The sequence below is a fragment of the Stegostoma tigrinum genome, chromosome 11, assembly GCF_030684315.1.
Source record: "Stegostoma tigrinum isolate sSteTig4 chromosome 11, sSteTig4.hap1, whole genome shotgun sequence".
Taxonomy (NCBI): Eukaryota; Metazoa; Chordata; class Chondrichthyes; order Orectolobiformes; family Stegostomatidae; genus Stegostoma; species Stegostoma tigrinum.
Window position 1 is genome coordinate 78,999,876 of NC_081364.1, and position 14,396 is coordinate 79,014,271.

Below are 14,396 nucleotides of genomic sequence, written 5' to 3' on the forward strand. Positions count from 1 at the left end.
GAGCCAAGCGACACGTCTTCGGAGATGTGAAGTTCTGAACAGGGGAACCTCAACTCAAAATGCCCACTCTGCTTTCTCTCCACAAATGCTGCTAAGTTTCAGGAGAAAATCTCTAAATAATGTTCCTGAAAATGGCGGCCTCCAGCGGTTGCCCTTCACATAGTTGTATTCTGAATAAAGCATCATTTCCTCACACATTGGATCAATACTTACTTTCTGATCTCTGCAACTGTCTCTGGAGGAATTGGATTTTCAAGCTCCTCACAGCTCGGAATGTTAGCATTGTTTCCGCTGCTGAAATTAGTTGTGAAGAATGTCATTTTAAACAAACACTTGTACCCAGTAATTCTTAGCTCACCGGCAGTTTCCTTTGTATTCCTTGTACTCTGAATAAAGCAAAACCTTAACCACTTATTGTATTCAAATTTACTCTTTCATGACAGATTTTAGAGTGCAAGGTTTCCCATCTACCTTGTAGTTTGCACTTTCAGGTGATCTGCAAATGGTCCTAAAAGTGTTATCAAGTAAATTTGAGCAAACATCCACATCCACAAGAAAATTATCTCCACACACCTGAAAGACATTGAGTCGGCATTTCGTGCCATTGACAGCTAATTTTGTAACAGCAGGTCAAGACGCAACTACAGAATATGATGATTGGCCTCCCCAAAACCGTGAACGATAGTTTACAGGATAAGACCGTGAGACTGGAGTGTGGAAGGAAAGAGAGAGAGAGAGAGAGAGAGACAGAAGGATGCACCAAATCCATTTCTTCAACATTGTATATTTGTTGCAAAGTCTAAAAATATCTCAAACAATGAGCTCCAGGCCCAAATATAGAAGGGCAACCAACTTTCCAGTGAAGAACTTCAGATCCTGTCTCTACATACAGGGCTGAATGTCCCAAGTCAACTGGCCTTGGCCTGAGACATGACATTTTTGGCAAAGTGGAGGGGAGTTCATGAGGAAAGCTGAACTCTCTTCTGCACCATTATACTGTGTTGTCAGCAGTGGGCAAAGTAGCAGGTTTCATGACTCACTGGGCATGAATTAAGTCACCAGCTGACAGCTGCACATGTCTGTCTCTCTGGCAAATATTGGAGCTTCCCAACTCCTACAGTGGATATTGGCCTGCAAATCTCTTCTGTATAAGCTCAGCAATACCAACCGTAATGATAGCAAAGAAAAGATTGCAGCTCTGCCTCTATTTCATTCTTTGGTCAACTGTTTTTATAAAATAGATCACCCTCCAGATGTACTGGGAGTAGGTTTTTCTTCAAAACCTTCACAGGAGATTTGAAAGACAGCACAGGCAGACTGAGGAGAGAGGAGGAGGTAGGAACCTCAATTCTTTGACATGTTGTATCCTTAATTCAGAGTTCAGCTATCTAAATGTTTGGCGACAAATGGAGGTCTGAACAGTGAATGGATAAGCAATTTTTCACTCAACACTTTTGGATCTTTTCTGTTGATACAACTTTTCTTTTCAAACAAACAAAATCTGTGTAGATTTTTGATACAATCAAGCAACTTCGTTAGTATGACTGCTGCTGTCCAGTGTTTGCTGCATTGCTGTGGGAGGAAGGCCCTCCACAGATCTTACAGGAAGTGCCAGCAGGTTTTTTTAACATTGTTGTATTTTGGATGAAACTTAATTAAGTCACACTTAAGACTAAAGCTTACTTTGTGCTCACTGAATCGATTACTGGAATCTCTTCTGCCACTGAGGTGTCAAAGCTTCCATATCTGCAATTGGTCATACAGCACAAACTAAGTGATTTTAAACAAGCTTGAATCTGCAATTTGCATTCAGCCGCTGAAAAACATCTGAAGGGTCAGGATTTCGGCATTTGAAGCCTTGATTACCGAGTTTGTTAAAACTTTGCACTGAAACTCCAATTTGGCATTTTACAGCATACCTGCCACTTCCCATACAAACAGAGAAGAGTAAAGCATTCAATGTGGTTCTGTCTCATCTGATCGTAACGTCAAATCTGCATTCCTGCCTCTCCTAATGACCTTTCACCTTATCTCCCTCAACAAGTATCTGTTTATCTTTGCATTTACAATATTCCAGAGCTCTGCTTTTACCATCTTTTCTGGAAGAAAACTCCAAAGAATACCTACATTTTGAGAGATTTTTTAAAAATCACTGTTTTAAATTGACAACCACTGACCTTTAGACACTCACCCTTCATTCTCGTCTCTTCTGTAAGAGGAAACATTGTCTCCATGTCTACCCTGTACAAATGCTCAGTTTTGTTTTGTTTCAATCACGTTGCCTCTTCCTTCCCTAAACACCAACTGATGCAAGCCTTGCCTGTGCAAATTTTCCTTGTAAGACAAATCACTTAGTCTCGGTATTATTCTGGTAAACCTGCTCTGAACTGCCTCTAATATATTTACTTCCATCCTTGAAATACACTGACCAATACAAAGAAAATCATTCAAGGCATGGGCTCACCATTGATCCCTAATTTTGTGCTTAAATTCCCTCATGATAAAATGAAAACATTTAATTGCTTTTCAAATTACTTAATGTGTCTGTACATGATCATCTTGTGATTCATGCACGAGGATACCCAGATTCCACTGTATCTCAGAGCAATGCAATCTCCTTCAATAAAAACAAAACTGCTATTCGTTCTGCCAAAATGGACTTCAAATTTACCATATACAACTCTATTTGTCAGATTGTTGACTACTTGCTAAACCTATATTTCTCTGCAGTATTCCGAAGTCCTCTAAGGTTAATTTTTTAGCCCATCTTTGTCACATCACCAAATCTGTAAGTCATAAATTCATTCCTTCAGAAGTCATGGACTGGTCGTCCACACTTGGAAAACTTGGGCAGGAACAGATTTTTTAAATTATACTCATACCTTCCGATCCTAACCATTTTGAACTCAAGTTAATTCTCAGTCTCAAATAAAAACCTCAGTAAATGAGAACACTCAGGTAAAAAGAGATGAATTCCCTGGATCTAATTACAGAACACCAAAATAACTGTAGCAACTAGTCAGACTGTTTCTCCCTTTCACCACGGATAAAGGAAAATTTTGAAATGTAGGGTGCATGTAAGGTGAACGGATACTAATAACATCCGTTGAATTATGATGATCTTTTAGCCGAATTAAAATGGTTGGCTCAAACACTAATCTTAAACACAACATCTGTCCAATTGGTAAAATGGGTTTGAACTTTTGAATGGCATGGAAGCCATTTTGTTGTTGACTTTTTAAAAACTCCAAGAAACTCCCTGCAGATGGAGACTTTCACCATAAGACAATGGACAAGTTAGAGATCTAAGCAGCCAACGTAATAAACAGCTACATTGTGAAAGGAGGAGACAGTAAATATAACAGATGATTGTCTTAACCACAGCTACCTTAGAGTTTAATGAGAACCAAACTCCTCAAATTTCAACTAACCACAGTTTGCTGAGATTCCTTGGTTTTACGAAATTTTCGCTTTACCTTTAAAAGAATACCATCATCTAAGATGACCACCGGCCTAACACAAAAGCAAATAAGAAAGTAATAACCTGCGAAGAATCGTTGTCCACTATCTCACCTCTGAGAGATAACATGAGACATGAATGAGCTGTGATGTTTCAAATTCTACGGCAAGTATGGGTCACCTTTTTTTAAAAACTCAGAAGCTTATTGCTGGAATTATTCTGCTGGAACATTTATTTAGTTGGGCAAAGAAAGAGAATATTTTGGCAACAGGCAAAAAGAGAAACCCAAATTCACTTTTGAAAGGTCCAGCTGGATCGATTTCTGCAACCCATTGGGTTCATGAAAGCCAGCTCATTAGCTTACTGCTTTGAAGAAAAATCTAATCATCTCTGGTTATTTGCTGATTTTCTCAAATTTTATAACCATAGCACATTTGGGAAACTTCTCCTACCCAGGGATATCCTTCTAATGTCAGAGGCACATCAATTGAAGGTCAGCAGTGGTGGGAATCGCTTTGTTCCCGAACTGAGTTTTGATAAGATTCCCCAAAACACCATTTGTGAAGTACATAAACTGTTCAATCCTCACCCAGCATGCAAAAAAACTAATGTATAAAAACTGAGGTGACAAGAGAAACCATCACTGATGTCATTTGAAAAACATTTCACCCATTATTACAAAATTGTGGTATTCCTGCATATTTCAGTTGGAAGCAGACATTCATTTGACCAACATTTCAGTTTTGCAATGAAGGTTCCTCACCCTGAACTCAGCTTCCAAACTTTGATTGTTATGCCCAACACAGACTTACAGACAATTGATCAGAGGTCATGGGAACTGCAGATGCTGGAGAATCGAATGAACAAAGTGTGGAGCTGGATGAACACAGCAGGCCAAGCAGCATCTTCGGAGCACAAAAGCTGGGTCTCGGCCTGACACTCAGCGTGTGTGCTCCTAAGATGCTGCTTAGCCTGCTGTGTTCATCCAGCTCCACACTTTGTTACTACAGACAACTGATAGGCTTCTTTCAATTAAAATAACATTTTTCCATTCACTACATGCAGAAACTTAAACATTCCAAACATAGTTGTAGGAAGCTCCAAACTACATAAAAAGCGTTGAAGGAAGTCAATGTCACTGTTTATCTTTAATACCAAGGTCTCGACATTGTCCTAACACATTCACCACACTTTTTAATCGTTGTATTGTACTGGTTCTCGATCGCTTCATTATTGCGAAAAAATAATCAAAAATACATTGGCACCTGTCTCAGCATTATGTTTTGTGAGTATGTTTTATTCACTTCTGTCCCAAATCACTAGCCGGGTGCTTAAACATGATTTGTGCCACCATTTGGGATCAGGGATATTGGAAAGCGATGGGGGCACAAAACAGGAGAGCTGAAGGACTGCTTTGCCTTGTTGTAAACAAACAAGCTCATCAGTCCCACTGCAGTCTCTCTTTATGAAGGACTTCAAGTCTAATTACTTTTAATCAAGTTATTCAAACTTATTATGACACATGACATAGGAGATAGAATTTGAATCTGGACCTTTTGGGCAGAAGGTGGAGGATAAAACCAACTGTGTGGAGGATAAAATCCTCCAGAATACTTTAAAAAATGTGGACTTTTCTGATGAAACTGGATGAAAGTTAAAGCCCAAATTTGCGGAGCTTAACGTCCAAGGGATTGGGGTGCAGGTAAGTTCGTGTCTTCAATGAACAAAAAATAGTCTCCCTTACTGAGGGTTGGATGGAAATTCTCAGTTTACTGAGAGTTGTTTCCATTCGGCTCGTTTCAGCGATTCATTGCCAGAAGGATTAATAACAAAAATTACTCGACAGAACATACTTTTCTATCATTACCATTAAACAAAGGAGATGCTCATAAGATTTATGCTCACTTGTCCAGGAGGATGTACAACACACTTTCAGCAGTGGTATATGCTTTGTATGTCGAAAAGAATGTGCGGATGTAGAAACGCTCCTTGTTCATGAGAGCGATTACAAAATTTTCGACGAGTCTTTTTGAGGTCTCAGAGTTAAGAATTTGAACGTTGGAGGTATCGACAGCGAGATGGGATGGAAACTCATCTCCTGATGCCGACAGAGAATATAAATTTAAAAAGTAAATGTGATGCAGGAACAATGTTTATTTGTATAGATCTCTGACATGGTAGAAATATTTCAAAATGCTTCACATTTACATAATCATTTAAAAATCGCTCCAAGATTCATGAAGCTAAAACTAGGGCAGGTCACCAAAAGCTTGGTCAGAAAGATTGGTTTTGAGGACAAAGAGGAGATGTTTTGGAAGAATGTCCCAGAACTGGGTAGCTGAACACACCAATGACAGAATAAAGAAGATCAAGCATGCAGGCAAGATCAAAGTGGCCGGAATTAGAAGTGCAAAGATATGAGCATTGAAGGGTTGGAGGGGAATACCATTGATGAGGAGATACAATATGTTCAATCCAATGATAAAGCAGCTGGTCACTTCATGTATTGCTTGAAACATTAAAAAAAAACAAAGTTAAAGTCAAAACATCACAGAAACATGGCCAGCTAGATTCATACAAAACAGAAATTTGAGCCTTGGAGTTATTTTGTATCGATCTCAAGAATATTAAACCATCATTTTAAGTAAATAAACATTTAATATTAAATCCCTTCAGCTGACTACCCACTATTTCTCAATTTCTACTTTAATCCAGTCATCAGACGGGCCAGAAAGTTTCCACAACAGAGAAAATGTGGAATTATGTGCAGCAACTTCTGTCTACAGCTCGAGACCACAGCAAGCAACAGGAAACATGACAGTCTGGCTTCAATCCTGTTTGAATTCTCTGCTAACAATATCACTGACTTCACATTTCTGAACAATATTGTTTTGAGGAATCTAATTACTCTTGAAAGCAAGCTTACATAACTGGAAGGAAAGCAGAGAGGTGTAAAATGTTTGCTGACTTGGCAGAAAATAGAAGGAGGGAGAAACTGAAGAAAAAGGAAACCTGTTTTTTTTTGTTCCACAACTCGTGCCATGCAAGGTTTCTTCCAATGTGCTGCCTAAGGGTTATCATACTTGATACTGTGGAGTGTGCAAAAGAAATTAAGAACTCTCACAAAGAACTTCATAGTTCAAATCACATCAAGCACCCCTATATCAAATTCAGTTTCCTTCATGTCAGCAGATGAATATACCTTTGGGATTGGGCAGGGGTCAGGGTGGAGCATGTCAGCAAAGGAGGGAATTGGAGCACTCTTGAAGGAGCCTGATTTGAAATTTGAAATCCAATGTGAACCTCTCAACTTTGCCAGAGTAGCTGGCCGGTTCTGTCAGAATTATGAATCGTCTGTATTCACAGGAAATGTATTTCCAAGACTTGTTCCAAGTAATAGAAAATTGTACAAAATGTGTTTCAATTAAATGAAGTTGCCGTTTTAAGAACTTTACCCCACACAAGTATAAAAAAGCATGACTGCAGAAAAGCATAACCTTCAAACAAAGATAACAAAGTGTGGAGCTGGATGAACACAGCAGGCCAGGCAGCATCTTTGGAGCACAAAATCTGACGTTTCGGGCCTAGACCCTCCATCAGAAAAGGGGGAGGGGGAGAGGGTTCTGAAATAAATGGGGAGAAAGGGGGAGGCGGATCGAAGATGGGTAGAGGAGAATATAGGTGGAGAGGAGACAGACAAGTTTCGAGGCAGGAATGGAGCCAGTAGAGGTGATTGTAGGTGGGGACGTAGGGAGGGGATAGGTCAGGCTGGGGAGGTCGAATAGGTCAAGGGGGTGGGATGAGGTTAGACAGAAGAAAATGGGTGTGTTGCTTGGGGTGGGAGGAGGGGATAGGTGAGAGGAAGAACAGGTTAGGGAGGCGGGGACCAGGTGGGCTGGTATTGGGATGCGGTAGGGGAAGGGGAGATTTTGAAGCTCAAATTGTTTATGTGTCATCATATTTTGATCCAGTAAGACAAATAACATTAAAACTATTGAATGTTTGCAATACATTACTAAAATAAAGGCTACCAGCTGTCAATACATTGCCTTCAACATTTTTAATGGTGAAATCTCTGTTCCTTTCTCTCTCACCCTACTACTCATTCCTTCCATCTGTTCTGCTGTTGTGGTAAAAGGCTATCAGCTCCCCTACTCAAATTTACTTCATAATCATTCTTCCCGCTCCTTTCCTTCACATTCATTGCACGGTGTAACAGAAGAAAGGGCAGGATATCTATGGAAGGATGTGCCCTCCAGTGTTCTAAGTTTTCACAATGCCAGCAAAAAGGAAAATAAAATACAATCGAGCGCAGTAAATCACGGTCCCTCAACGCACAGTTTTTGCGGCGATAAATCAAAACTGGTGTGTTTTCTCAGTATATTGTACACATGCAGTCAGTAAGCAATCAACAGGCATGGAGGAAATCTCTCAAGCAGATATTAATATGTCAATAAAAGCAGGATGGAAGAGTTGAAGTTCATTATGCAGCGGAGAGAATCAACTGAAGTGTGCACATTCAGGTTTCAAATATTAAGTAGAGTTCCACATGAACATTGTTTTATTTCCCTCTCGTAGTCAAAATGCCACAACACACTAGCTTGCCTGACAGATGACATGTTCTTTTCTTGTTTCGAATTCAGGAATTGGTTTGCAAATCTGGTTCAAATTTGGACTTTGCTCACTGAAGGTTGCCAGGCACAGCATGTGGCAGAGCAGTGCAAAGTGGCCAGTGATTGAAACACCATCTAATGCCCACTCTTAACCCCTATTAACACACTCCAGTTTGTGGCTATAAGTTAGTTCTAGTCATGATGATTGTCAAAAATTTATGAAAAACATGACAGTTATTTTCACCACCCCCACTACACTACATCAAGGGACACAATTCCTCTTCATGATTATATCGTTGTTCTATGTTCATCATGAATGTAAATCGGGTGACTATTCCAAATCAGTCTGAAATTGAAAAGAAGAATTTGCACATGTCGCTTACTTAATTAATACCAATTAGAAAAGTTTGAACAGATCTCTATCCTAGTACACAGCATACTTTTGTTACTCCATTTGTCTTACAGTTTGCTTGCTGAATACCTCAGAACTTAAACTATATTTTTTGAATTCATAGGAATAAGGTCTCTTGAGCTTGCTCCATTGTATCACATCATGATGCATTTCTCTCTAAACTCCATTTATCCATTTACCGTGAATACACTAGCATAACATAAATGGCAGTCTTGAAGTTCTGAATGAACCCAACAGACTCCAACTTCAGAACCTCCAATGGACAACATTTTTTGGAAAAACGTCTGTCGCCAGATTTCACACCCATCGGACGTAGCTCGGATTTGAAAAGTGCAGCAATAGATATTTCCTGACATAAACAGTCAGTGATTATCACAAAAAAAACCAGCTTGTCTGTTCCAAAGTGACCCACCTTCGAAAAAAAAGTCACCATTACCACACCACATCATTGGGCTGTGCTCACATGAGCAAGAGAGAGAGAGACAGCTGGTGATTGTTTAACCAGCATGTCAGGCACGGGGAGAAGTTGATAAGGACAAACCCTCATGGTCAACACAAATGTTTATTTACTCTTTCAATATCACCTTGCTCTTCCTTAGAACAATTGAAACTTTAAAAGGCCAAGTGAGCAGATGAGAGCATCAGCCTTCAAAGATTTCAGCTACCTCAAAATGAAACGGGACAAACCTGTGACCAAATATATAAAACAACTTGCACATCATGGAAGAATGTGCGAGTGAGTGAGTGTTGGATGGTATATAGGAATATGAAGAACAAGTAATCAGAGGATTGGAATTTGTTGTGTGTGAAAAAGCAAGGATAGTACATGCCATTTTTATTCTGAGTAGTATGACGGAAATCTGACTGCTTCGGCAAGCTGACTGACCGGAAACAACAGTCAAATCTATAAGATAAATGAAAACATCATGAGAGACAAAACCAAATTCAACATGTAAGGAGAAAGACTGCCATAAAAAAATTAAATACTGGACCAAAAAAGATAAAATGCTGACTTCAGTGTAGTTACATGTGTTCATGATCTGTTTGCTCTTCTGATATCATGTTGCTCTTGCTCAGAAAACACAACTTTAAAATCCTAACTGAGCCAACACGGACGTCAGGATTCAGACTTTTTAGGCCACTCAAAATAAAAATCAACAAAGCTTTCACGTCAATATCTGAATAAAAGTCACTCTACACACCCTGGAAGCACTGTCTCAGAATCTAAAGGGAGTTACTCAGAGTCAAAGCAAGGGAGGCTGCCTTCATGCAGGATAGGTTCACCAAGAGCAGTCTCTGGCATTAATACAGGGTAATGGGCTCTGCCAGATGGACACCCAAGGCAGTCAGCTTCTCAGAATCCACACCTCTGCAGTCCAGTGAGTGGGACACAGTCAGCCCAGTGGGAGACCGAACCCGGTGTGGGAAGTGGGGAGAAAACAGCTGGGAAACTGTAGAGACATCAGTTAGATGTCGGGTCACCTATTGCTCAGTCTGTCAAGGTCGCAAAAGGGGGCTGCCACATCAGTCCTCATTGTGCTCAAAGATATTACACTGAGAACTGTCTGACTCCAGGGTCAGGCTGCTGTCATTGATGCAAGGCTGACAACTACTACTTTTCACAGGTGTCATGGACCGCTGCTGTTTTAATCTCGTCGGATATGGGAGGCACGGTGGCTCAGTGATTAGCACTGCAGCCTCACAGTGCCAGGAACCCGGGCTCGATTCCAGGCTCAGGCTGACTGTGTGGAGTTTGCATATTCTCCCCGTGTCTGCATGGGTTTCCCCTGGGTGCTCCCACACTCCAAAGATGTGTCGGCTAGGTGGATTGGCCATGCTAATTTGCCCGTAGTGTTGAGGGGTGTGTGGGTGAAAGGAAGATGGGTCTGGGTGGGATGCTTCAAGGGGCGGTTTGGACTTGTTGGGCTGAAGGGCCTATTTCCACACCGTAGGGAATCTAATCTAATTTAATATGTCACAGATGAGTATGAGCAAATGGAACAAAGGAGCAGGAATATTTCCAAGATAACAAAGTGTGGGGCTGGATGAACACAGCAGGCCAAGCAGCTGCAGTTCCCTGCTGTGTTCATCCAGCTCCACACTTTGTTATCTTGGATTCTCCAGCATCTGCAGTTCCCATTGTCTCTAAAGGCAAATTTCTATGTGAGGTCTGGAATAAGTGAGTCGATGCCTGACTGAACACAGGGAGACAAGGAACTGGATTGAAGCTTGTGCTTTGTGAAAAATTAATGATAACTCATACCTTTCAGAATCAAAGTGGGTTGGAGTCTGAGGAATGAGAAAGGTGAAGTATCGTCAAACCTAAAAGACAAATGAAAACACCATAAAAGTAAAAACCAAATTCAACATGAAAAGAGAAAGAGTACGATCACACTTAAATACTAGACCAAAAAATATGCTGACTTCAGCCTCATTACATATGTCAAATATTCATTTGCGCCTTCACTGTCTACTTGGTCTTCCTTCAACAATTTAACATTTTAACTTGTCAACTGAGCAGCCAGGACATCACCCTTCAGATACTTCAGTTCAAAATGACACTCAACAAAGCTTTGCTCTAATCCAACACCTTGAACATCTGGAATGATTTCCCAAAGGGCCTTTTTCATCTAAATACTATTTTTTGGCTGCTGTAATGTAGGAAAGGCACTGGTTAATGTGCAGAAAGCACGTTTTCATGAATAACAATTGGTAATGATTAGCTTTTCCATTGAAACAACATTCACTGAGGGATAAATAGTAGATGATTTATACGGGAGAATTCCATTCTTGTTTTTTTTGCAAATTGTTGTGATAATGGGATCTTGTGGTCATCTGAGATGAACATTTTTCCTGCTGATATCACCTTCAGCAAAGACCAGAATAAACATTTTGCTCCATCAAAGAGCGGACACAAAAATGTGGCCAATATAATTTTGGTTTTGGCAAGTACTGGAACCATTGCGACCCACAACATACACGCATTAATTCAATCGGGTTACCCCAAATTCACATCATTTTTCCAGTTTTCCCGTCTTTGAAATTCGTACTAAAATCCAATTTCTTTACAAATAGTGTCCAGTATATATTGAATTCAAATTACCTCAAAACTCTTCTCACAACCAAGAGTGATACCACGAAGGTATTGCTCCTTTCCCTCCGCTTCAATTAGTGTTAGTTCTAATTGCACTGATGAGGGAGAGAAAAGAAATAAGCGATTCGCACTTGAAACTGCAGAGCTACAAGTCTGCAATGTTCACCTCACGTTGTCTCAACATGAAGTGAAGACACACAGCAGTTACTGTATATTCTTGTTTGTGTTTATGACATCACAGGCAAACCATTGTGATGTCACTGGGCTTATTCTTTTTTAAAAGAAAACCTTCCTGAGAAAGAACACAAAACCTGTTCGAGCAGTTACCTGCTGTTTTCCACTTCATCTCCGTGTACGCGGTTGTCATGTGGGGAGGGCTTGTTTGTAAACGTGGGCATCATGTCATGGATGCAGTTTCCCATCTTCACCATTTTCCCTTAACAGCCTTCCTGGTATATTGCCCATGGAGGTGAAGGCACCAGGAGGCCTGCCCACATGTGACCAATACATCTATTAATTTATTTGGTGACCAGACTGGCTGGTCAGCTGTCAAGAGGATGGATGGTCTCATCTGTCCTGAAAGTCCCTTAAAAACATCCCTGAAGTTAATTTAACCTTTATATTCACCTTCGAATACTTTGCACTCCTCTCATCACAGTCACAACAACACTTACTGTTATGTCCTGCATGTTCACCAACTCTCGATTCATGCTCATACATTACCTTCAGTTCCAGAGCCCTTATCTTATCTATTAGCCACCAGTGTGACACCCTACAAAATGCCTCTTGGGAATGCAAGTGTTATGCAGCTGTTGGTTTCCTCTTTGCGACCTCACTTGTTTGACTTTCAAAATGGAATGAAATTGTCAAACATGCCTGGCCCCAGGGTGACCTTGAACTGACCTGCAACTGCCCTGACTCCATCATGGAATGTCTTCTTCTGGATTGACCATGTTGATTTAATCAGATGATACGATTTTTGTTTTAAAAGCATTGCTGAAACATACTTAATGAAGAGACATTATTAAGCACTTTCCCAACTGATTGAAATCATGTTAACTGGCTTTATTCCTTATTTTTGCTCCTCCTTCTTTCTTACATAGCAGTGTTACAACTGCTAATTTCTACTGAACTCAGACTTTTCCAGAATCCAGGATGTTTTGGTAAACCAGAAACCAAAATATCTACGATGTCTGAAGCTGGGCTCCAGGGGTATTCAGTTTCTTGGAAGGACTGACAAGAAGGAGGAGGTAGGTCAGCTTTGCTGGTTACGGAATAAAATTAATATGGTAATGACAATGGATATTAGTTCTGGTGAAATGGAGTCTGGGTACAGTTTAGAAACATCAAGGGACAGAAATTGACAGTGGTCGATGTATACACCCCAGTCAACTCGCGTGGTACTTTTAGCAGAAGGCACTAAAAAGGAAATTGAAGACACCAGCAGAAAGGGAGAGCTCTAACTATGATGAAAGGTCACTGACTTCAAGAGTCAGGTGACTTCAGTCTGCATAAAGATTGGGCAAAGCAAATCAGTTATCATTCCATACAGGAGGAATTCCTGACGTACTTTTTAAATTCATTCACGGGATGAGGGCATCACTGGCTCGGGTAACATTTATTACCCATTCCTAAATGTCCAGAGAGCAGTTAAGAGTCAACCACATTGCTGTGGGTCAGGAGTTACATGTAAGCAAGAATGCCAATTTACTTCCCTTAAAGGACAACAGATTCATGCTCATCATTAGACGCTTAATTCCAGTTTTGTATTGAATTCAAATTCCGCCATCTGCTGCAACTGGATTCAAACACAAGTCCCCAAAGTACTATCTGGGTCTCTGGATTAAGTGTCCAGTGATAACAACCTCAGGCCATTGTCTCCCCAATGAAGTGTTTGCTGTGCGGGTTTCTGGGTCAACACTTTGAGGAACCAACAAGCAAAACTGAAGTTTGAGGTGGGAAGACTGTGTCCATGCCCCCTCGGGGAAGTGAAACTCATTTTCACCCACAGAAGGAAACTAACAAGGAGACCTTCCACCGAGAGTGCCAGAGGCTTTCGGAGAGAGCAACCCCCAGAAAGCAGAACTTCACTCACTTGGCTCTATTTTCCCATTCCAGACTCCAAAACTAGAACCTATTCACAGCAACAAATGGAAGTATTTGATGGATGCCCTGGGTTTGTGCTCCTCCCCCATTGCTCACCTACAGTTTTCCTGCTTCACCTTGTACTTCCAGCCAAACATCACTGATGTCAGCTGCTTCCTGCCATTCCAAATACTCCTCCTCAAGTGGAAGGACAAACAGCAATGTGGAAATTCACACATATTTCTGGTCTGTGGAGGAAATGATACTGTTATAATTTCAGATAATTTTTAAAGGGCTCTTTTTGCCCTTTGAAGCAGGGGATGCACAAACACTATCACAGGCTCGAACTCACAACCACTTGTTTCTGAGACCAGTGCTCTGACCACTGAGCTGTGGGGCCAGGCACAAGACATGGAAAGAGGGTCTCATGTATTGGAAATAACAAAAGAATAGATAACTGGAGACTATTATATATCAAGACGTAACAAAACCGAAACAGAGCAGAGGGGCATCATGTGCAGAAGGTTGGGAGAATGCAAGGTCAAATCAGACAGTGTCCTGAGTGCCATAAACTGATCTTTCCTGCTGGTCCAGAGATTACGATTCAGTGCCTTCACTGTCGTAGCCTGTTCATGGTTATCATTTAAAGTAATAAATACAAAATATTGACTGATCTTGAGAAGGAGAATTATGTCATTGATCAGTCAAAATCGATTCACTCCATGTTACAGT